Source organism: Kogia breviceps, chromosome 6 (genome assembly GCF_026419965.1).
Source record: "Kogia breviceps isolate mKogBre1 chromosome 6, mKogBre1 haplotype 1, whole genome shotgun sequence".
Classification (NCBI taxonomy): Eukaryota; Metazoa; Chordata; class Mammalia; order Artiodactyla; family Physeteridae; genus Kogia; species Kogia breviceps.
In genome coordinates this window covers 138,693,295-138,716,104 of record NC_081315.1, presented here as the reverse complement: position 1 = coordinate 138,716,104, position 22,810 = coordinate 138,693,295, and the positions used below count along the sequence as shown (strand labels likewise).

Below are 22,810 nucleotides of genomic sequence, written 5' to 3'. Positions count from 1 at the left end.
CATTATAGGTTATTACAAGATATTGAATACAGGTTCCTGCACTTTACAGTAAATCCTTGTTGCTTATCTATTTTATACATAGTAATGTGTATCTGTTAATTCCATACTCTGAATTTGTCCCCACCCCTCCCTGTCTTTCCCTTTTGGTAACCAAAAGTTTGTTTTCTATGTCTGTGAGTCTCTTTTTTTTTGTAAATAAGTTCACTTGTACTATTTTTTAGATTCCACATATAAGTGATATATAATATTTCTCTTTCTCTGTCTGGCTTAGTTCACTTAGTATGATAATCTCTAGGCCCAACCATGTTGCTGCAAATGGCAATATTTCATTCCTTTTTATGGCTGAGTAATATTCCATTGTATATACGTACCACATCTTCTTTATCCATTCATCTGTCAATGGACATTTAAGTTGCTTCCATGTCTTGGCTACTGTAAATAGTGCTGCTATGAACATTGCGGTGCGTGTATCTTTTCAAATTATAGTTTTGTCTGGATATATGCCCAGTAGTGGAATTCCTAGATCATATGGTAGCTCTTTTTTTAGTTTTTTGAGGAACCTCCATACTGTTCTCCATAGTGGCTGCACCACTTTACATTCCTACCAACAGTGTAGGAGGGTTCCCTTTTCTCCACACCCTTTGAAGCATTTATTATTTGTAGATTTTTTTTATGATAGCCTAAAATGAACTATTACTGTTAAGCTGTGGAAGCCACCTGTGTTAAAACAACCTGAGAATTATACCTCAAAGTGAAATTAGCACCAACCATGTACCAAATCCTTTGCTCTTCCTCCTTTCTTTCCCTTTATTCCTTTCCTCCTTCTCTTCCCTTTGTGTCTAAATACCCACTTCTCTTTTTCATTTCCATACTAATTCTTAATCTCTTTTTACCCCTCTCCATTCAATTCCTAAGAAATAAAGTTTATATTTCTGCTTATTCCTTTCAGACTCGATTCCAAATTGTTTTGCTGTGACCTATATGTGTATTAGCGAACTCCTCCACATTCAGAATAATCTTAAAAAGGAATGGACTATCCATATTGAACAATCATTTTTGAGGAATGTGAAAAAGATTCCAGCATTGTGAGTTATACTAGACCAAAAGATATATAATAGTCAGTTTCCTCAAGAACATAATCAATCCTATAATAATTTGAAAATATTTTTCTATACTGGTATCACCTTATCTACTATCTTATAAGCACACACACAATTATATTGTGAACAATGTTTTAGTTTACTGAAACCATTTTATAGATGCATTGTTTTTCAAAAAATAAACACTTTAGACTTATTGGTTTACTGATTTTTTTGTTCGTTTCTCTTCCCTTATGAATATATTTTGTACAGATACAGGGGCAGGTTATTTGTGACATAAATTGTCTTGAAATAGATTGTCTTAGCTGGAGAGCATAAATAAATTGTAGTACTATGATTTTTTTCCTAGTTGAAAAAGGATATGTGAGTTTAGGTTATGGGATTAAAAACTAACTTTTATAAAATGTTAAAAAGGCAATTTTATTTCAGCTTCCTTCTGATTTTCTGTTTTGTGACTAAGAAGAAAAGTGAAGGGTGGTTGGAAACAAAATCAGCTATAGGGAGTGTGAAAACAGAACTATGAAAGATTTTTAAGAAGAAACAAAAAGCTATTACATAAAAAAAGCAGCAACAAATGCTTAGAAAAAGAAAGATAATAACAAGTTCTATAAAATTAGGTTCTAGAAAAGTGAACAGGCTAGGAATACCAGATATGCAATTGATTTTTAAAAACTTTAATATATTCCTTAGTTTTGAATGTTATTACTCATAATTTTCTACCTTTGTTCTTGTAAAATAAATTTTTTTGGACAATATTCAGACTGAGAGAACAGTTTTATACAGTGAATTAGGTGCTAGGCATAGCATAGAACTGGGGATGCTGTGCACTGGTTCACTGAGTTTACAATCTGAGTTAATATTATTGTGTGATGCTTCAGTGAGTATGGTGTACCTAAGAGGCAAATGAACTCTATCAGACACCGAAGTGTCACTTACTGTATCAGAAGTGGTAACAGAAATAGAACCCTAGTGTTGTGGAGGAAGATGTTTGCCTCTCACCAGTGATCACCGGAAACTACTTTGCTCACAGAAAGACTGGGTACTGATTGTGGCCATTTTGCCTTTACTTCCTTTTTATTAAGGATGCATGGTCACAAAACTACCATCTCAATTCTGGGAAAAACCAAAGATAATATTCAAGTATAAAAAGAAAACAAACTTACATACACTCACTAAGACACGCTCACACTAAACAGATGATCAAGCCTCAAATTTAGTGCTTTTCTGATTATTTTACTTTTGATTTCAGTGTTAGAAAAATACAGCAGGTATATTAAAGTTACATGGGTAGAGGACTGCTTCTTAGGATGACCCCTCAAAAATTAAGTTTATGGACAAGAACAAGAAGCTGCTGTCTACTTGAGTTTGGGTTGATATTGGGGATGTATATATAAATCCGGGGATAAGCTTAGTTTAACTGGAACCGATATGATTTAGATCCTTCAAATAAAGAGGTTTTATAACTGAAAGAATAATTTTAACATTGAGAGTATGTATACTGTCTGTTTCACTATAAACCTGCTTGTAATATTTCTTCACTGATTTTTCTGAGAGAATCCCCAAATGTCAGGCCATTTATCATCCTTTTAACATACTTTTTTGTATACCCGTAGGTGGGGCTGGTGGGGCGTGGTGGCAAAATTAGGAAAGAACAGTTGCTTGAATCATTTAACAAAATATCCAGATAATTTCCTCCTAGGACCGAAAGGACAGAACTAACATGCATAACATAACTACTATTAGACATGAACTCTGCTAGGTTATTTGCATATGACATTTTATTTCGTTGTAAAACTGCTTGGAAGTGAATGTAATCCACACCCTCATCACTTTGGAAAATGAAGTTTACAGTGATTGAAAGGCAATTTGTATGTTGTATGGACATGCTGTTCACACTTGATCATGGCTACTCTTCAGCTTTTTCTTTAGATATATTATAGAAATTAAGGCTGATTGGGAAGTAGAAAAAAAAAGATAGCTTACAGGCAACCACAAAAAGTATGACTGTAAAACATTTATAGAAGTGTATTTAAAAGGCACATGAGTCCCTAAAATAAGTGATATTATAAATAAGTACTTCTTAAATAAGTGATATGATAAAAATTCGGTGAGTAAAGCTTACAAAAGTGTACTTACTACATGTTGTCACTAATTATAATAGCATACGCCCCAGGAGGTAAAGTACAAATTTGCTTGAAAACATAATTTATTATTTTCACTTACATGAATAATGGTTTTTTGGAGGATGATTTCAAGGATTAAAACGCTATCATAAATTTAATGATTTTATATTTATTGTACTTTTTAATATTTTCTTTTGTAATGTATTTCACACGGCTCTAATTTCTTACGTGAATTAAAAACTTGATTGATTCTTGGAATATCATATAAATTGCCTTTTAGAATTTGTATTCTCAAGATTTATTTATTATAAAGTGTAATAAAATAACTGTGAATAACACATAAATGTGATTGCTTAATTTATTAGAACACATTTAAAGCATTCACTACCAGTCAGAAAAGCTCACTAAATTATAGCTACTATAGATATATGGATGTCATTGTTCTAGTAAATCATTCTAAATCAACATATTTATTTTATTACTTGCCAACGTCAGTAGCTAAACTTTACAGCAAAAAATATTTTTTTCTTTTCTGTTACCCTTATTTTAACTCCCAATAAAACAAAATACAGATTCTATAATTTGGGAGTACACTTTTTTACTTGATGTTTAACCAAAATCATTAAATGTTGATTTCCAACTATACTTAGTAAGTACTTGAGTAGAAATAATGAGCTCCTTAAATATGTCTGACTTTAAATAGTTGCTTTTACCATTTCTACAAGTCTAATAAATATCCATTTCTACTTGCCCAGAAGAAACAATGTCTTGGGCTTCCCTGGTGGCGCAGTGGTTGAGAATCCGCCTGCCGATGCAGGGGACACGGGTTCGTGCCCCGGTCCGGGAAGATCCCACTTGCCGCGGAGCAACTAAGCCCGTGAGCCATGGCCGCTAGGCCTGCGCATCCGGAGCCTGTGCTCCGCAACGGGAGAGGCCACCGCAAAAAACAAAAAAACAATGTCTTGCCAATTGATTCTAAATTCAAATATATGTTGATCTTATTTACTAAATTTTATTTAACAATAAACAGTAACAAGCAACACTAACAACAAAAACAGTAATAAAATTGATGACTTTGCTGCCCAGACATTTAACTGGATAGAGTTCTTAATTATTGAAACTAATCCCCAAGTATGTAAAATCCATTCTATTTTTTTTGTTTGTAGATTCTATATTTAAATACATTATTCAAAAAAATCTATTGTCAAAACCAAAAGAAGTATGTATAATGCACATACATTGTCTCATTGAATGCATACATTGAGAGCAAAAATTAACTCAAATTTGCTTTTCTTTTCTATTTGAAACAAATGAATCAATTCATTGCTGACTTAGGTACTCCTATGAACTTTATCACAATTATTAGCATATGGTGGCTGACTGAAGAGTGCTGACTAACCCCGGGGTACCATAACAAATGAAAAGTAAATCCAAAGATATTTGTGAAATATTTGTAAACTGTTATCATCCAGAATTTTTGCTAATTTTTCTGTACTATAAGAAGAGCTAATGGGAACTATGTATATCAATTATCTCTGAAGTTCTCAAAAGCCCTGGTATATATGATTCTGAGCATCAGAAATGCTACTTAAATTGCTCAGGTTTTAAGTTTGCAGGTGGAGAGTCAGGATATGAGCCCAGACTTCTCACAAGGCAACGGTTGTGTCTGTGCCACACTTACACACTGTTTCTCATTCTCCACGTATGGAAACTTAGCCATCATAATGCACAAATATGAATTCATGCAGCTTAGATGTCCATGAATATGAGCCTTTTATCTGCCTATCCCTACTTGCAAATATAGTGCTCTATTTTACATTTCTGAATTTCATCTAGATGCATCTAGATCTGACACTTATGGACAATTTGAGTATTATTTCTTTGAAAAGCATGCCATTAAGGAAACAAAAATCTATAAATGTTGACAGGTGAAAAGTTAATTCACTATATGCAAACTTTATTTGACCTCTACATTCAGAAAGTAATTGAAATCTAACAATGAAATCATGAGATTAAAAAAAAAAGATTTAGTGAACAATGAATACTTAATAAATATGTAATTTAATTAAAAATTTTATTACACACATGCAACTGATATACAGTATAAATACATATGTGTGTATATATTTTTCAGTATGATATGTATGTGCAATCTCAATTATTTATTATTATTATTAAATGGTAAAATTTGATTATCAAAAATAATATTGTTTTGCATTTTTCAAATTAGTTGTATTCTGTTTTGAATGGCTGATAAGAACATGATTGCTGATATATACGTACCTTTCCAGTAGATGGTAGTACAGATGTTCATAAGAGAACATTCAGCAGGATAGATTTTGAGAGGAGAGAGGTACTTTCAAACTTGAAAATAGTATAATAAACAAACAGTGTTAAATACTATGTGAATTAACGAGAAATGGGAGAATTATAAGAACTGATATATTTAGTTTGAAAACTTGATATTTAAAAATGGTGTGTGTGTGTGTGTGTGTGTGTGCATTACTTCTAAGTAAAATAAGCTTAAAAAATCAAAGCACCAAACCCCAGAACATCAATCTCCAGTGTTTACATGTGTTTATCACTATAAATCCAAACATTGCTTATTTCAAAAAGCTCATTTGATTTGATGTCTCATAGTCAACACAATATTTAATCAAGTCTCCAATTTTTAGTCATCGTTAATAAAATAACATTGATATACTTTGTCCCTCGAGATTTTCCAATGTAAATATTTTCTATTTTTACTTTTGTGGATATTTATAGTTTTCTTTGATATATTATTGATTTAAATATATATTCCAAATTGGTGATATAAAAATGATAAAATAGTCAGAAATCATTGTTGGTAGTTTTTTTTTTTTTTAAATCACAGTTGGCTAGATTTTTGTGGATAATTTTAATGTCAAAAAAAGTTTGTATGAGCAGACTTCTGACAGGAGAATATAGAACTTTTTCCTTTCCACCCGTTTCTTGTCACATCCCAGTTGTCAGAGGCAGGATTCATGAGGCTTACACACAAAAAAGTAGAGAGACTAGAAAGTAGTAGAGAGAATATATGTTCTTAATATTATGAACTTGTAAGAAACAACCTAATTATTAAACCATCAAATCTTGTAAAAAGTGACCAACAAAAAGCAATATTTAGTAACTAAAGTTTAATATATCTTCATATAAGAACTAATTATTCTCAACAAAACTTCCATTAAATCCTATCACTTTGACCAATTATCTATTCCCAATAGTCTTATTTACTTATTTATTTTTCCCCAATAGTCTTTAAATGTACACTGTCTACAACTTCTCTTCAGCAAACATCAGAGATAACCGCAAACAGCAAACATAAGACCCATATGACTACATATACATATACATGCATGCTTAGAACAACTATATCATTTATTAAAAGGGAAATTTGATTATAGCAAAAAATCCTTTGGCCATCTCTATTTGCATTTCAAACAATCTAGCGTAACCCTGCCCTCTCATCATAAGCAACCTCTTTATCATCATCCTTTATTTTCACAAGGAAGATGATTCTTATCCTAGTGGGATTCTCCCCTCCTCCCACCCTACACGTGGCTAATATAAAAATATCGCTGTAGTCTAGAAATTGCAAATTGGTCTCCCTACCTCCTATGTCTCTTTTTTCTCTCCAAATCCATTTTGTATACTCCAACTTAGATGATAATATATATATGAATATATACCATTAATATATATTATATATAGTTAATTATAACATGTATATAATATGAATATATGTAATTCTCTTTCCTGCTGAATTCAAACCTTCACAAACCTGATCCAACTATCTTTTGACGCTTACGTCTCTACTCCCTGAAACTTATAAAAGTTAAACAAGTTGGACTTTTGATTTTCTTGATATTCTGCAGCAAAGCTTGTTAATGCTTCTGTAGCTTTGTACATCTTATCTGTTCTACCTGGCATGCCCACTATCCATTTAGTAAAATCTGATCCACTGTTTTATGTCTCACTCAAAGGGCATTTTTAAATTCAAATATTCAGTCCTAATTCCACTTGAAAAAATTATTACCTTCTGAAATCCTATAGAACATGATACAACTCTCATGGAGATTTATACAGTTTCCTTATAATTTTTATCTCATACTTAAATTCGTGATCTTGAAATTGTGTAGCTATGGATTATTTATCCTTATATTCTGGATTTTTTAGCAGAGTAAATAGGAAATATATTTGTTAACTGAATTTACAAATACACTAATTGGCATTAGAAATTAAATAATCATTTTGGGTATAAGAAAGGTAGTACAGATAGCTGCATAGAGAAGTGAAAATAGCTTAAAAAATTTTGGGCAATCAGCTCTGGAAAATAAAATTAAAAAAAATAAAAATTACCTCAATGTCAAATATAAAAATATATCTGTGTATAAGATCTTATTTCTTCTCCTTTATACATATTCTAATAAAATATTACCTAATGTTTTTGTTTAAAATACTTTTTATTGGATATTAAAAATGGTGGGATCATTTTGTGTCATTTCTCTGTCATAGCAAAACAAACTCAGACTTACATTTGTTTGGGCGTTTATAATATGAAGTGGGTGGTAATATGGAAGATGGAATAGATACACAAAAGTCTTATTCCATGGCAACAGATGTAATTAAATATTTACTTTCATTTTTTTGTCTTTTATTATTAATAATCTTCAGAAGAGTTTGCTTGTGTTTTCTTACTCTTTAGGGTATAAATTGGTGATTAAAAGTTATATTTATGATATTATGAATTAATTGCTACAAAACATGTTCTAATTAAACGACATGACCAAAGTACAGTCAGGGATATTAGTCACATTCACCTTTTAAACCCGAAAAAAAATCAACTTTATCTTCATGAATAATTTCCTGTATTAAAGTTGGTTAACTCAAAAATATGAGCTGTAGTTCTTGAAGAAATAAGTGTCTATTCAAATAATTTTTTTTCTTGGGTAATGATTTGTGACTTTATTATCTTTTTGTGTCCAGGATTACAAAGTTGGCCCTCAGAAGTTTTAGATCAGTCTGGCTCTTTGTTTATGAGTAAGTGTGTTCCTCTTGAGTGACTAGCCATTCCTTGGTTACTTATACAACACATTTTGTGAAAATAAGATTGTGGAAATCTTTGCAACTAATGGAAAAATATTATAATAATGTTCTATTTTTAAGTCATAAAACCCAGTTTGAAAAAATATAGAAGCAGTAATGGGAAACATTTTAAAACTGAGAAGCAAAAGGAAGATTCAGACACAAACACTGAAGAAAAGAGTTGTATAGCTATCATTTCTTATTATTGAGGTTACTTCTGCTAAGTAGCATCTTTTTTCAAAGTGCTTTGGATAAAGAATGTTATTCACAGAAATGAAAAAAAAAATAAGAGTTCTGTATCTTTTGAAAACATAAAAGAACAAAAGAAATCATGGATTACAAATTGTATGCACGTTGAGTGGCAAAAGCTACAAGGAGCTGCTGGAAATCTTCTATGTTATGTGTCAAATATCGCTCCCTTATAGACAACTCTTAGATAGTAGGAGAAAAGAGGGTTTACAAGAAAAAAATGAGGCCTATGCATCACCTTTTCCCTAAAACAGGACCAAGAATTAAGCCCTCTTGATAAAAATTTAATTTTAATGTTCTCTATGCCACATTTCTTAACTTTTCTTAGTAATCCTGTTTGAAGTCAGGTGTAGGTACAGTATGAGGTCATTGCCATTTTCGCGGCTTCCTGGTCAACGACCTCTTGGCTTCATCTTCTCTAGTGTTTGGTCGGTGCCATTTTAGACACTGCCAAAGAAAGGCACTTACATCTTATGGTTCTCGTTTCATTTTCAGGTATGTTGTCCATTTCTATTCTGTGGGACATATTTCTGCAGTTAATATTTTGAACTAAATAAGACTCCTGGGGACCATAGTTGCTAGTTCTTCCCCTGACAGCTAATAAAATCTCCCACATGCTCATGTCTTTTCTGGTCACTCTTAAGTAATTCAGAGAACTATAGTCAATTTAAATTACAAATAGTGTCTCACTTCAGTAAGTAAAGTTTTTCAGAACTGATAATCAAAACTCCTAGCCAGAATTACATTAATGACTTCTCTTTTTCACTTACTAACCATATTTCCTGATAATCTCTCAAGTTGAAGCATAGGAAAAGAAGAGAATAATTCAACTAGCTCCACTAAACAATGCCTCCACCCCCTTCTCGGCAAGAAACTTATTTAAAGCTTACACTCTGGATAATGCATGTAGGTTCTTTAGAGGCTTTCTTGTTGGGCCTCTCCACAATAACTTTCTAGACAAAAGCACTATTACTTTTTTTAGCTGGCTGATTCCAATTCTACCTAACTGTCTGTCCCTTTTATTACACTCCGTAGCCTCTAACGGCTGAACTGTAGTGGACCTTTCCTTTGTCCTGTAGGGTGGATTTAACATGGCGGCAGTATTGGAAGCTATGCATGGGTTCAGTAGCATCAGCTCTCTCAACATTGATGTGGTGACTGCCACTTCTGAGTTTCTGACCTACAAGCAATAGAGACAAAAGCTGGGTCCATGAAACCAACTTTTGTGGACGACAGCCAACCACTTGATAGAAACTCTCAATATCAGTCACCTTCAGCCCTGGAACGGGCAAAGTTTCCTTCTGACTGGGTGGGTATGGGTTTGCCTTTCCTTCCCATAGTACGTCAGCCAGCACCACTATGTGTATGCTCAGATAGGGTCTTATGAGATGTTTCACAATATGTTCTAGGCTCAAAGGGACCAATTTACATCTAAGGAAAGACAGCAGTCCTTACAAAACATGGACTCAACTGACCCTGCCACGTATCACACTGTTCACAAGCTGCTAGACATTCGGTGTAAAGGAATGGTTTCTTGAAGGTGCAACTGATCTACCACCTTAGAGATGAGACTTTGTAAAGATGGGACACTATCCTTCAGGATGTGACTTCAGTCTTCTGAGACCTTGAGCAGAGAACCCAACTAAGCTATGCCCAGACTTCTGATTTACAGAAACTGAGATAATAGATGAGTGTTGTTTTAATATGCTAACTTTGTGGTAATCTATACAAGCATAGAACACTAATCCTGGAGAAGTTGTTTTGCAAACTAGGTTCCCCCTTCTCCATTCTTTGACCATTGAATAAAGCTTGTGCTTTTCTAGTCTCAAAAACTAAATGAAACAAAATGCTAACACAACTCCCTTTTTGTTTGAAAGCACTCCCCTAATAAATCACTTGAACAAAATTCTTCATCTTAGGTTTTTCTTCTCTGGAACCTAAACTAACACACCATCTCAGGTCTGATCTCTTTTCATTCTACTATGATTGTTCATCTGGTCTCCAAGATTCACATGTATTTGATCTGCTGTCAGAAGGCAACACAGTTATTTCCCTGACAGCAGCTTTTACTCTGTTGAGGCAAGTTATGTTCACTTTCTAATATGTGAGTCATGTACCCATACCCTGTATCTACTCAACCACAAAAAAAATGTATATCAAGTTCCGTATGTGGTCTATTTGAAGCCTCTCTCATTAATCTTGGGCTTAGGAAGTAGTACCACTCATATATTCCTCTTGAGAGGTAGAAAAATCAGATTCACAGCACTATTTTTTAAAATAAATCTTTCTAATCAAATCTACTTAATTACTAATATCCTAAAATATTTATATACTTGATATAGAATAACATTGGAATCTATAGTAACTTTGTACTGTGTTCATTCACCTAAGTTGTAACTATAATTACAGGAATCTTTTTTCCCTTGGTGGTTCCATATAGAGGGGGGTCACAAGAGCAATCTGTGTTAAATTTTAAATTTGGCAGTGAAGGAGCAGCCATTACAAGGTAAAGGACATTACAGTGTGCCAGGTATCACTGTAACTCGAACACATTTTCGCACCGGCTCACCATGTTGGTATGGGACAACAGGAGGACCCACAGCCAATTCCTCTTTTCCTTCAGGTAACTCAACTTCTAAACTGTGTACTGGGATAACTCCGTAGCAAAGGATTCCAGCTTCTTTTGTAGGTTAACCATGCCATTGATATGCATGCAGTAAGGACAGATGAGGGTTTCAGTTTGTCCTTGTAGGTTTCAGATTGTCCTTGTGAGTTCTAATTTACCCTCACTCTCCATTGCTTCACGTCCAACTTTTCTTAGCAACTGCCACCTCTGCTGACACACAGTGTCTTCAGGCTTACCAACACACACACAGGCAGCAGCCCTTCATAGACCTCATTACCAGCTCCCACAACTGTATAAAGTCCAGTTGTTCTAATAATTCATGCAAATATGTATGAAGTATGTATAATTCATACATATTTTATATGTTTGAAATTTACATAGCACTCATACTGGTTCCGATTTCCTGTTCAAACCCTAACAGTTATGGATGCCTACTTTGAAATTTCCACAAGACGGTATTGCTCGGACATTAATAGTATCACAATACCACGTTTGTATCTTGTAACATATATCTTTTACATTGAATTCAGATTTCTACTGCATTTGAACATTACCAATATAGCATTCAGTGTCTATCTGTAGCATTTATCACTGTTTTTTATTCAATATTTAATCCTATGCTCCTTCAGTTGTGGGACTACTCACCCAGGCATGCAGGTGACCCACCAGCTGCCAGATTCCTCCTCCTACCAGCTGCTGGGCTAAAGAGCAGTGCCCCACTTGACGACTATGGAATCCATTTCCCCTTCCAACAAACCACCGCCTTAATCCTCAGTGCAAGGGTGACCTTCAAGCGATTGTAATCTTCATGCCAGGACCTGCCCTGTTAACACCTGAATCAAGGGTAGGCTAGGGGTTCAAAGTTGCTCATCAACATTATAACACCGCCAGCCCTGGGGGGAGACGGCACCACCTCCTCCCTGAGATTCCTTGGAGTGTATAGGTATAATCTCTCCTTTCCCCATAGTTGTACCCAAATCCCTTTGAGAGACGGAAGACAATTGCAGAACACAGACTTCCTCTGCTCCACCCATTCCCTACAGGAAAAAGTCATCATGAGACAGAGAGAGAGCATGGGGGGCCAGAAAGGTCCTGGGGCGTCAAGGGATGGGAAGAGAACTATCAAGAAAACATCCTGGGAAGCCAACGTGAGGAGGTGGAAGATGGGTGGACTATGGTGGCCAAGCGGCCAGGCCCCCGGGGCCTGTTTCATTAGCCCATTGGATGCCACGCAAAGAACAAATTCAAAGGCAAAATTGTTAGGAGTTTCAAGACAGTGAACAGAGAACATTTAATCCCAAACATGGAAGGTCTTTTGAACGTGGGACCCAGTGCACACACCTGTAAAGCCAGCCCGATTTCTATACGTATGGGGTTGAGAGCAAATACTTCTCTTCACCTAGCTTTGGAATATTACTTAGCCATAAAAAAAAACCATAAAATAATGCCATTTGCAGCAACACAGACGGACCTAGAGACTGTCATCTGAGTGAAGTAAGTCAGACACAGAAGGACAAATATCATATGATATCGCTTATATGCGGAATCTTAAAAAAAAAAAAGGGTACAAGTGAACTTATTTACAAAACAGAAGTAGAGTCACGGATGTAGAAAACAAACGTATGGTTACCAGGGGATAAGGGTGGCCAGATAAATTGGGAGATTGGGATTGACATGTATACACTACTATATATAAAACAGATAATTAATAAGAACCTACTGTACAGCAGAGGGAACTCTACTCAATACTCTGTAATGGCCTATATGGGAAAAGCATCTGAAAAAATTAAAAACCAGTGGATATATGTATATCTATGACTGATTCACTTTGCTGTACACCTGAAAATAATACATTGTAAATCAACTATACTCGAATAAAATTGTTTTTAAAAAGAGAGAAATGAATTTCCATAAGTAATTCAAGCAGTATTTGTCTAGAAAACCATGTACTCTTGTCCAATGTTCTGTTTATGGTCAAACAAAAATTAGTAATAAAGTTTCCATATTTAACAAAGAATAAAATTAAAACTCTTAGCAAAAGTAATAATAGAATTCAGCAGAAAGTGAAATATTATAAACGTTTTCTCAGAACTCCGTCTTGAAGTATAAATGATAAAATTTCAATAGTTAAGTTCAGGAGAGGCAAATGTACATTATGTCATTGAAGGTCATTGCATTAAGTTAGTGACTAGTATAGAAATTCCTTTGCAAATGTGGTCGCTTTCAAAATTGATATTCCTGAGCAACCTACTTCTTGTCAAGACTAACTCCCAAGGTAATCTGGCATTGCTGTTACAGGAATCCAAATTCATATTCATTCACGTTCTCTGAAACACACACCATAGTAACAGAGATATAACATCAAATTTTAATTCCATAGAAGTTTTGAGTTCTTGGTCTCAACTCTGTTCCAGGCTGACCTATTTAACAGAAAACTAAAGTCACCTCTGGGGGATACATCTTTCTATAAGCAAGTTTGACAAAAGGTTTAGGGAGGGGCACACATCCACTAGATGAGGCAGTGAAAAGCTCATTTAAGAAGATCAATCAGGAAATAATTAGCCTCAGGATATTTGAAAGTGAAATAGCCAGTTTGAGATTAGAGGTGAGAGAGAGAGAAAAACAGGGCCAAGGTTCCTGAGAATGTTCTTATCTCTAACAACTCCAATTTTGTCTCCAAGGGATAGGACCTGCCTATCATCCTAGTTTTTAAAAGTCTCCCTCAGATACACAATTTTACTTCTCTTTCTCTTTGTTAGAATAGCGAAAATGAGCTCTTTTTGAGACCTGACTTATGTCAATAGAATAACGTTTCCTCAAACATAGTCTACCATTTTACTTGAGGAATGAAGGTTGTAAATCAAGATAAAAGAATATTAGCAGTTTAAACTTTATGTGACATTTGCAAAAGAGAAGTTAAATGGTTTAAGAAACAATTTCACTCTAACAGTTAATATTGCCTAAAAAAGGCAATCTGGCTAAAGTTGAATTTATATAAAATCAGATACAACATGTTTGCTCAGATGGTCCAGAACTTCTCAGAGTCTCATCTGAAAGGACTTAGCATACCTGTTGGCATTTGTACAAGTTATGGCTCATCTGAAACATGCCAGATCATCCTCTTCTTTTCTCTTTTGATATTTCATTATTTTTCTCTTATGTTTGTTATCCCTTTTGACTTTATGTCTTTCTTTCTCATGCTCTTTTATTCTCCTGTTATTTTATTCTTCCACTATTTCTTTTTTAACCAAATGCAAAACTAACTGCCATTGTTTTCGGATATCAAAAGAAGTATACTCTACTATTGGTTGGTAATTTCCTCTTATTAGATCATTTTTTCCTCTTATGAGATCATGTGGTTGATTCCCCTTTATGTTTTGCTCTTCTCATTGCTTTCAATTGATAGCTATGTTCTATGAAGCAAGAAAAAATAGAGATTGATAATATGTTTTGATTATGACCTTGTTTTTGCTCCCGCATTCTTGTGCACTCAGGTAAGTTTGCTCATTGATATTTAACACATTTTTCAAGCCTTTTTATTTATTGGTACCCTTCACACCTTTCACAGTAAACATAAAAGTCTAGCTTCAGTTTATCTTGCTGCCTATTTTTTCCTTCCCTTCTATAAAATTTATGAACAAATTTAGTGCTCAAACACAGCAACCGTATTTGCCCTTATGGTGTGCATATGATTTCCTGATTCAAAATCAAATAAATATCTATCGAATAGATTGTATTTTCCAGAATTAGGATGAACAGAGGCTGGTCACCTCATTCAAGTAGCTTATGGTTTATTGAACGAGAGCATTAAGAAACGAGCACTGTGTTTCACATTCTACCATAGAGGTAAGGAGGTAGTGTCATCGTAGTCAATGAGAGGGGTACCTGTTTCTCAAAGCCAAGTATACTGATATCTTAGCAGAGTCCTGAAGAACATGGAGGATTTTACCAGCTGCAGAAGACGGAGGAGAATTCCATGCAGAGAAAGCAGGATGTGCAAATGCTCCAGTGTGAGAAACAGAATGACAGGTTTTAGAACTCAATCTTCCTGGGAAATAGTGATGTACATGTTTAGGCAGAAGAAAGAAGAGAGATATCGGCAAGACATGAGAATGAAGAGATAACCTTGTCAGGAGGAGTCAAAATATTCAAATACCTACGGCGACCCAACCTTAAGAACCGATAAAGTTTTCCTTATTTGGACGAAAATAAAATGTGGGGCTATAATACAATAGGAACCTATATGAAATTATGGGTTATAGAACTATTGCTTCTAAATCACATACTCCACTTTTTATGCTCTGCTCTGTGAATGCTGAGGCTGAGATCTTGCAAACTACACATCGCCATTGACAACTGACTTCTGGTTAGATTGTGCTAACAGGGGATTTAGAGAATGACTGAAAAGTGGACAGAGAATAGAAGACACATTCTCTTTCTTATCTGCTTGCTGTTGGTCCTACAACAAATCTCCTCAGCAATTTGGTGGTCCCAGCCTCTGGCTACTTTTGGCATTCCTAGAAGCAGCCTTATTGCACTTCCTGAAGGGCCAGCAGCAGTCTGAGTTCCAGTTCTGAAAGCTGTTTCCCCATCCCTCTAACTTCTGATGAACTCAATCTTTTTCCCTTATGTCTCCCAGTCTTAGGGATTGTAGCTACTCCCTGCAATTACCTGGCATCACTCTGTGTTTTAGTTCTGGTCTCAGTACTATAACAGGTACATAACCTATTGTCAAATGAAACACCTTCTGTTTAAATATTTTCCATGTATTCTGTTTCCTGGCTGAGACAGTAACTATAACTTAAATTCAATTTTAAAGCATGCCCATTTAAAATATAGAAATAAATCACTGCCAAATGTGACTTTTATAGTCACTTAGAACCAGAAATCTGATTTTTTTTCTCCTGCACAAGATGTTAGTGTCAGTTCTTATCATTAGTTTTTTGATTTGCAGGTCAGAATTTATCCTTGAATTCTTCAGTTGAAATTAGTGCTTTATGTACTGATTATTTTTGTTTGTTTTGTGTTCTTTATGGTTTGTTTAAGTTCCATAATGGAAAATGGCTCTTGGAAAATTGTTCCTAAAATACAATTTGCCATATGCTTCATATCCAAAGTTTTTTTTGTAATATCAATGAAGAGGCTATCGTAGCCAGAATTTGAGCAACTGAAATGATATAGTAAGAATGTTCAGTACATTTTGTAATAACAAGTAATTGCAATGATTTATTAAAATTATTACTGTTATAACAGTGTTAATAAAATGTTATGAATTTACAAACTATTAATCATCTATTTAAGTAGCATGCCATCAACTATACTCACATATGTAGCTTAGTTAAGCCTCCTAATAATGTATCAATTCCTCAAAATATATTAAAAAGTCCCATATTAAATTCAGAAAATGGTGCTTTCTCTCATTTCTGTTTGACAAATAATTTGATTCTATTTCATATTAATGTTTTGCTAATTAATAGAAACCATACTTAATAATATATTATTTTTAAATTTATATTTTAAATTACTTTATAATACTCAAACTTTTCTAATAAAATATATAATAGTTTTTCATTATCTTTAAACTGTTCTTTTGCTACTTTTACTTTTTAAAGAGTAAAAATGACAATATTTGGGGCATAAATTATTTTTAAACCACAATTTAGACTAATCATTTTACTTTGATGAAACTGCTGTTTCATCAAAGTAAATAATTTAATTATATATGTGTGTACTTACATATATGTATGTATATATACACACATACACATGTATACATTTTTTAATACATAGTAAAACTAATGACATCTCTTCTAAATCTCTGACACACTGGTGGGATGGTAGAGCAAGATCTAATTTTCAGCATTGGGAAAGAAAGAAAAAGATTTAAGGAGTAAAACATTGTCTGTTGGACAGTTATGGAAGGTATTTGCCTGAAGCAGATTTATTATATGTTCACTTCACACCTGGGCACTCTTCCAAAACTATCTTCTTTTCCATTGCATTCTCTTCTATTACCAATCTGTTCATGCTTTACAACCTTTTGTAATTTACCGGCATAAAAATTTGAGTAAACATTTTGGCAGTACTGTATACAGTTGATCACTCCTATTCCATATGACTCATAATATTCATATATAAACCTAAAAGAAACTCTTGGACATATTCACCAGGAGGTATGTTTGAGAAAGTTCATAGCAGCACTATTCATAATACTAAAAACCTAATGCTTACTCAAATGCCACAGAAATGCCAAGTTTATTTCTGCACAGTGGAAAATGGAGATAAACTGTGGAACAATCACATGATAAAATATTATTACAAGTGAACTACAACTAAATGCAAAATAAACAAATATTAGTCATATAATGCTGAGTGAACAAAATATAGGAAACACATATCCTTTCCATAAATTAAAAAAAAACCTTCTAGAAACACATGCATTTTAAGGTACATAAACAGATGTATTTTTTAAAAAGCAAGATATGGTAAAGCTAAAGACTCAGAAAGGGTTTACTTGGTGGGGTGGGGAGGGGAAGTGAAAAGAATGGCAAAGTAGAAGGAAACTACGTTGACATTGTAGGTGACCAAGATGAAGCAACCTTGTTCACAAGGATGATCATTGAAGGCATCTAGGAACAGTCGGAGGGATTTGGGAATGATAATTTGCAGAAGCACATTAGTAAACAACAGCTACTGTATTGTTTTGACTTTGATGAACAAATAGACTGGATGGGACTTAAAGATTAGATACTCTAGAAAGAAGAGTAATATGATTCATTTTAAAGTCAATAAGATTAAAGCATGACTGAGATAATTATTGGATTGATTTATACCAAAGGCTGTATTCATGACTCATTTGAAATATGAATAATAAGGTCAAGGTAGATTGCAGAAAAGCTACCAAAGATCAGAGGTATGACATTTCAATACACTTATTCTATATACATCTATGTATGTATCTATCATCTATCTACCTACCTATTATCTATTTATCTACCTATTTCTTTTTTTATTGGAGTATAATTACTTTACAATGTTGTGTTAGTTTCTGCAATATAACAAAGTGAATCAGCTATATGTATACATATATCCCCTCCCTCTTGAACTTCCCTCCCATCAACCCCATCCCACCAAACACAGAGCTAAATCTACCTATTTCTATTTTGCCTTTTCATATGAAATTCTATTTTTTTCATACATTTGAGCTAGAGAGCATTTTGACGTGAACATCCAGCTAATGAACGTGCAAGCCTCCAAGATGTTCTTTGAAAACCATACTGTAAATATGAGTTGAATAATCTTTAAAGTGTATTTATTTAGTCTTCTTTAAAAGTGAGCCTAATTTTCTGCAATACATAATAATAAATAAATTGTATCCAGCCCTTCTTCACAGTAAAATAAGTATACATTTTTAAAGCCTTACCGTGCTTTTCTAGGAATTACTTAAATATTGTGTATATTTTTGTCCAGTTTTACTTAATTACATTACAACAAAAAGAAAATTTAAATGGTAAATCATATATTGTGACTTTTAAAGACTGCAAAGACAATGGACATATAGAAATAGATAGGAGGTCAAATAACAAAACACTGAAATCAACCCTGGATAGATTGACAGAGGGACTGAAAGTTGAAGAATAGGAATCTCAAGAGGCTAATCAAATATATTTTAAAACGTGAAAAATCGACAAGTCTGAAAAACATAATTTTCATTCAACAAATATTTCCTGGACACTTAATATGAACTGGACTGTCTCAGGCACTTGAATACATCAGTAAATAAAACAGACATCATAGAGCTTATATTCTTATGGGTAGATAGTGGGTAAACAATAAACATAATATATAAGTGAATTACTTTCAACAGTTCTTCGGAAAAGTAAAAATGTAGAAGAGGGTAAGGAGAATCTAGGCATTTGAGCTGGAAAGGGAGGTTGCAATACTCAGTAAGATGGCCAGTGCAGACTTTATGAGAAGGTGGATGGTTTTAGCAAAGACTTGAAGGTAAACACTCAGCCAGTTGTATCTGGGAAAACATTCCAAGCAATGGGAAGGGGTAGAATAAAAACATTCCCTGTAATTCAAGGAAAACAAGAAGCTCAGTGTGGCTGGAGTGTAGGGAGAGAGGGAGGATAGAAGAGGAGATCAGAGATAAAGTACCAGGGTGAAACAGGTTACCATGTAACCTGACACAGGAAGGTCATTGTAGGCTCTTCTAAGGATTTATTTAGACTTTAACTCTGAATAAAATGGGGTACCTGTGCAGAGGTTTGGGCATGAGAGTCGTATTTTGAAAGGATCCCTGCATTTTGTGTTGAGAATAAATTACTTAGGGTAGAGTTGTGGTTGGAGCAACGAGATCAACTATAAGCTACCATGAGAGTGAAAGGTGATGGTAGTGCTGACTCAGAAATATGCATTCTAAAGGTGAGTTCTGCAATCGTGAGGCTTTGGGGACAATCTCAACACATAAGATAAATGCTCTAATATCATCATGATGAAAACTATACTCCACTCTGGGTCTGAGATGATGTCTCCAATATGAGAGTTGAATATGTAGATATCTACAGAGCAACATACTATAGAGAATATAAATTAGGGAACAAATCCATACTAACACCTGCTTCATCCATAATAACATCAAGGTTATATCACTATCTGGAAGCTCCCCAGACTTGCTTTTGCATACATAGATAGATAAATAAATGTGTTGGCGAGTCACTGATATATCTAAATCCACCAGAACAAAGGCTCCAGACCTTAAGGACTTTATTTTATCCCTACTGCTTTATCCCCAGACCCCAGAACACTATCCGAACATAAGAGGGACTCTATAATAAGTTATTGAAATAAGTATTGAATGAACAAAAGAAGATTAACACCTGCTATCATGCCAGGTAGAGATTTAAAAAGAAAATTCTTGTTTAAGGTATGGAAATTTGTTATTTTAACTGCTTTAGCTCTTCAAAATTGTAATTTTAAATGTACCAAAATATTTTCTAATTGAGATTCAAAATTTACTTTCCCTTACTAAAGTGCTGTCTATTTTCCTTTTTATTGCAACAGACTGTGTGTTTTAGTTTCTTAATTATGTTATCTATCAAATATATTGTAAAAATATTTTAAAATTTGCAAAATTTCACCCAAACTATTCTGCTTTTTTAATATAACATAGTACAAATACATATGCCTGATTTTTAAGACAGTTTGGAATAATTAATTCATGCCCTCTATCTAGAATTTTCTTCATGACATCTGAAGACACTGTTTTTAATTCAAAATATTTATTGTGTACTATATGTCAGTCTAAAATGTAGGGTTAGTACTAAGATTTAAAACATGGGCAATAACTCAGAATACCAATTTATGCTAGAATTTTAGATATGGATGACCCAATAAAGTGGTTTCTTGAGATGGAATCTACTCCTGGTGAAGATACTGAGAAGATTGTTGAAATGACAAAAAAGGATTCAGAGTATCACATAAACTTAGTTAATAAAGCAGTGGCAGGGTTTGAGAGGATTGACTCCAATTTGGAAAGAAGTTCTACTGTGGGTAAAACGCTATCAAACAGCAGTGCATGCTACAGAAAAATTGTTTGTGAAAGGAAGAGTCAGTTAGTGCAGCAAACTTTATTATTACCTTATTTTTTTAAATTGCCACGGCCATCCCAACCTTCAGCAACCACTACCCCAGTTAGTAAGCAGCCATCAACATCAAAACAAGACCCTCCACCAGCAAAAAGATTATGACTCGCTCAAGGTTCAGATGATGGTTACCATTATTTAGCAATAAAGTATTCTTTAATTAAGGTGAGTTACATTCGCTTTTTAGACAGAATGCTATCGCACGCTTAATAAACTACAGTAGAATGTAGGCATAGATTTTATATGCATTGTGGGAAACAAAAAAATTCAGGTGACTCACTTTACTGCCACTTTGCCTTTATTGCAGTGGTACAGAACTGAACCATCCGCACCTCTAAGATATGCCACTCCACGAGAGGATGTCAAATTTTCATGGTATATCTTACTCCCTAGATTGTGTTGAAAAGAGATTATTGGGTAAAATGATCATTTCTAAAATTTGTCATATCCTATGAAGCAGAAAATAAGGCATAGGTGGTTTCTACTAATTTAACAAACAGTTCTAAAGCCTACTTGCTGTGAGTGTTTTTGAAGCCGATACAAGTGATCAGATTATTTGAGGAATTTTTTTTTTTCTTTCTCTTCGTATGGTGTATGCTACCTTTTCCTCCAAGGAAATCAGAAACCTAGAGGATGCCATGGCCAAACATAGTGAAACCTTGAGGGCTATAATCTAAGGTTTAATGGGACCATGTAGTCTCTGTTTTGTCAAGAAATTGGGAGGATCAGCCTGTTGAGAAAGGTGAACTTGAGAGATGCTGAAATAATGTTTTATTTGCTCAAGATATGTATGTCTGTGCGCGAGTTTTCCCCTTAGTGCCACCTTCTGATACAGTTTAAAACCCCTCAGTACCAACAGCCACATCTAAATGCTCTTTTGAGTTCCTCTGTTATTTCATTTTAACTACTCATATGAATAATAATCATCCTAATAATTATAAATGAATATATAGTACTGTTTTAGCAGACTGTAGGAAATATTAGCACTATTATAATATAATTATCATTTAGAAATGGATATATTTGTATGACTTTTCATTGCCCAAATTTATTTCATTTTGCTTTCACAGGTTTACAAAGTCTTAAATGGTGTTTTCAATATGTGCTTGAAATGCTCAGAAGTCCTTTTGATACAATTTTAATAAAAGAAATTACATGAAGAACGGACTTCCCTAAAAGACTTTCTAAACTCTACACTTTTAAATTTTTAACTAATCTTGGGATGGTTAAATGATTAAAAAATATATTGTGCTGACACATGAAGATAAATATGGTGGACTTTATAAAAGTGTAAAATGATTTAGATAAACATTTGCAAAGTATTAAACTACTTATTGAAGAAACAAGAAAGAAAAAAAAGTTTCACCTATATCGATTATATTTTTGTGTAAGTAATTGAACTAGGTCCTCCTTAACTTTCTCATAAAATGTTCACATAAATTTAGCTCAAAATTCCTGAACACAATTCATTTCTACCTGGGATAGTTGTATTCTGTGGTTTTCAAAATGAGCAGTGGCCAAAAATGAGTTTACCCCCCTGCTAGTGCCTAGGCAACAAGAAAGGAACAATTTATTCCTTGAAGTCATTTAAATAAATAGAATGCAGATGATGAAAGATTTTAGTCTTTTGATGTCATATTTGAGACCATAATCTCAACCACTTCCTCAGTTGTCGCTGTTCAGTAAAGGATGCTTGTTTTTTAAATCATAGAGCTTTTGCACCAATAAAATTCTTCTCCATCTTATTATGCTCATTGTCTGCCACTCTAAAATGTATGTCATATCGAAGGTATTTTATGTTTTTAAATGATCTTTTTATTTTCAAGTGTGTGTATGTGTCTCTGTGTGTATTTGCCATTCCATTATTCCTTGGCTAAGATGTAGAGTTACTATTGCTATTCTGGCTTGTTTTTTATTTTCATTGTGATGAGTAAGCATTTGCTTTATACTATTAACATA

At 33.9% G+C, this 22,810-nt stretch overlaps 1 long non-coding RNA gene across 1 annotated transcript in view; it reads right to left on the bottom strand.

Moving 5' to 3' along the window:
- LOC136794446 (uncharacterized) overlaps nucleotides 1–22,810 on the bottom strand; it is an 821,984-nt gene that overhangs the window by 348,558 nt on the left and 450,616 nt on the right. The gene's annotated exons all lie outside the window — the stretch shown is intronic.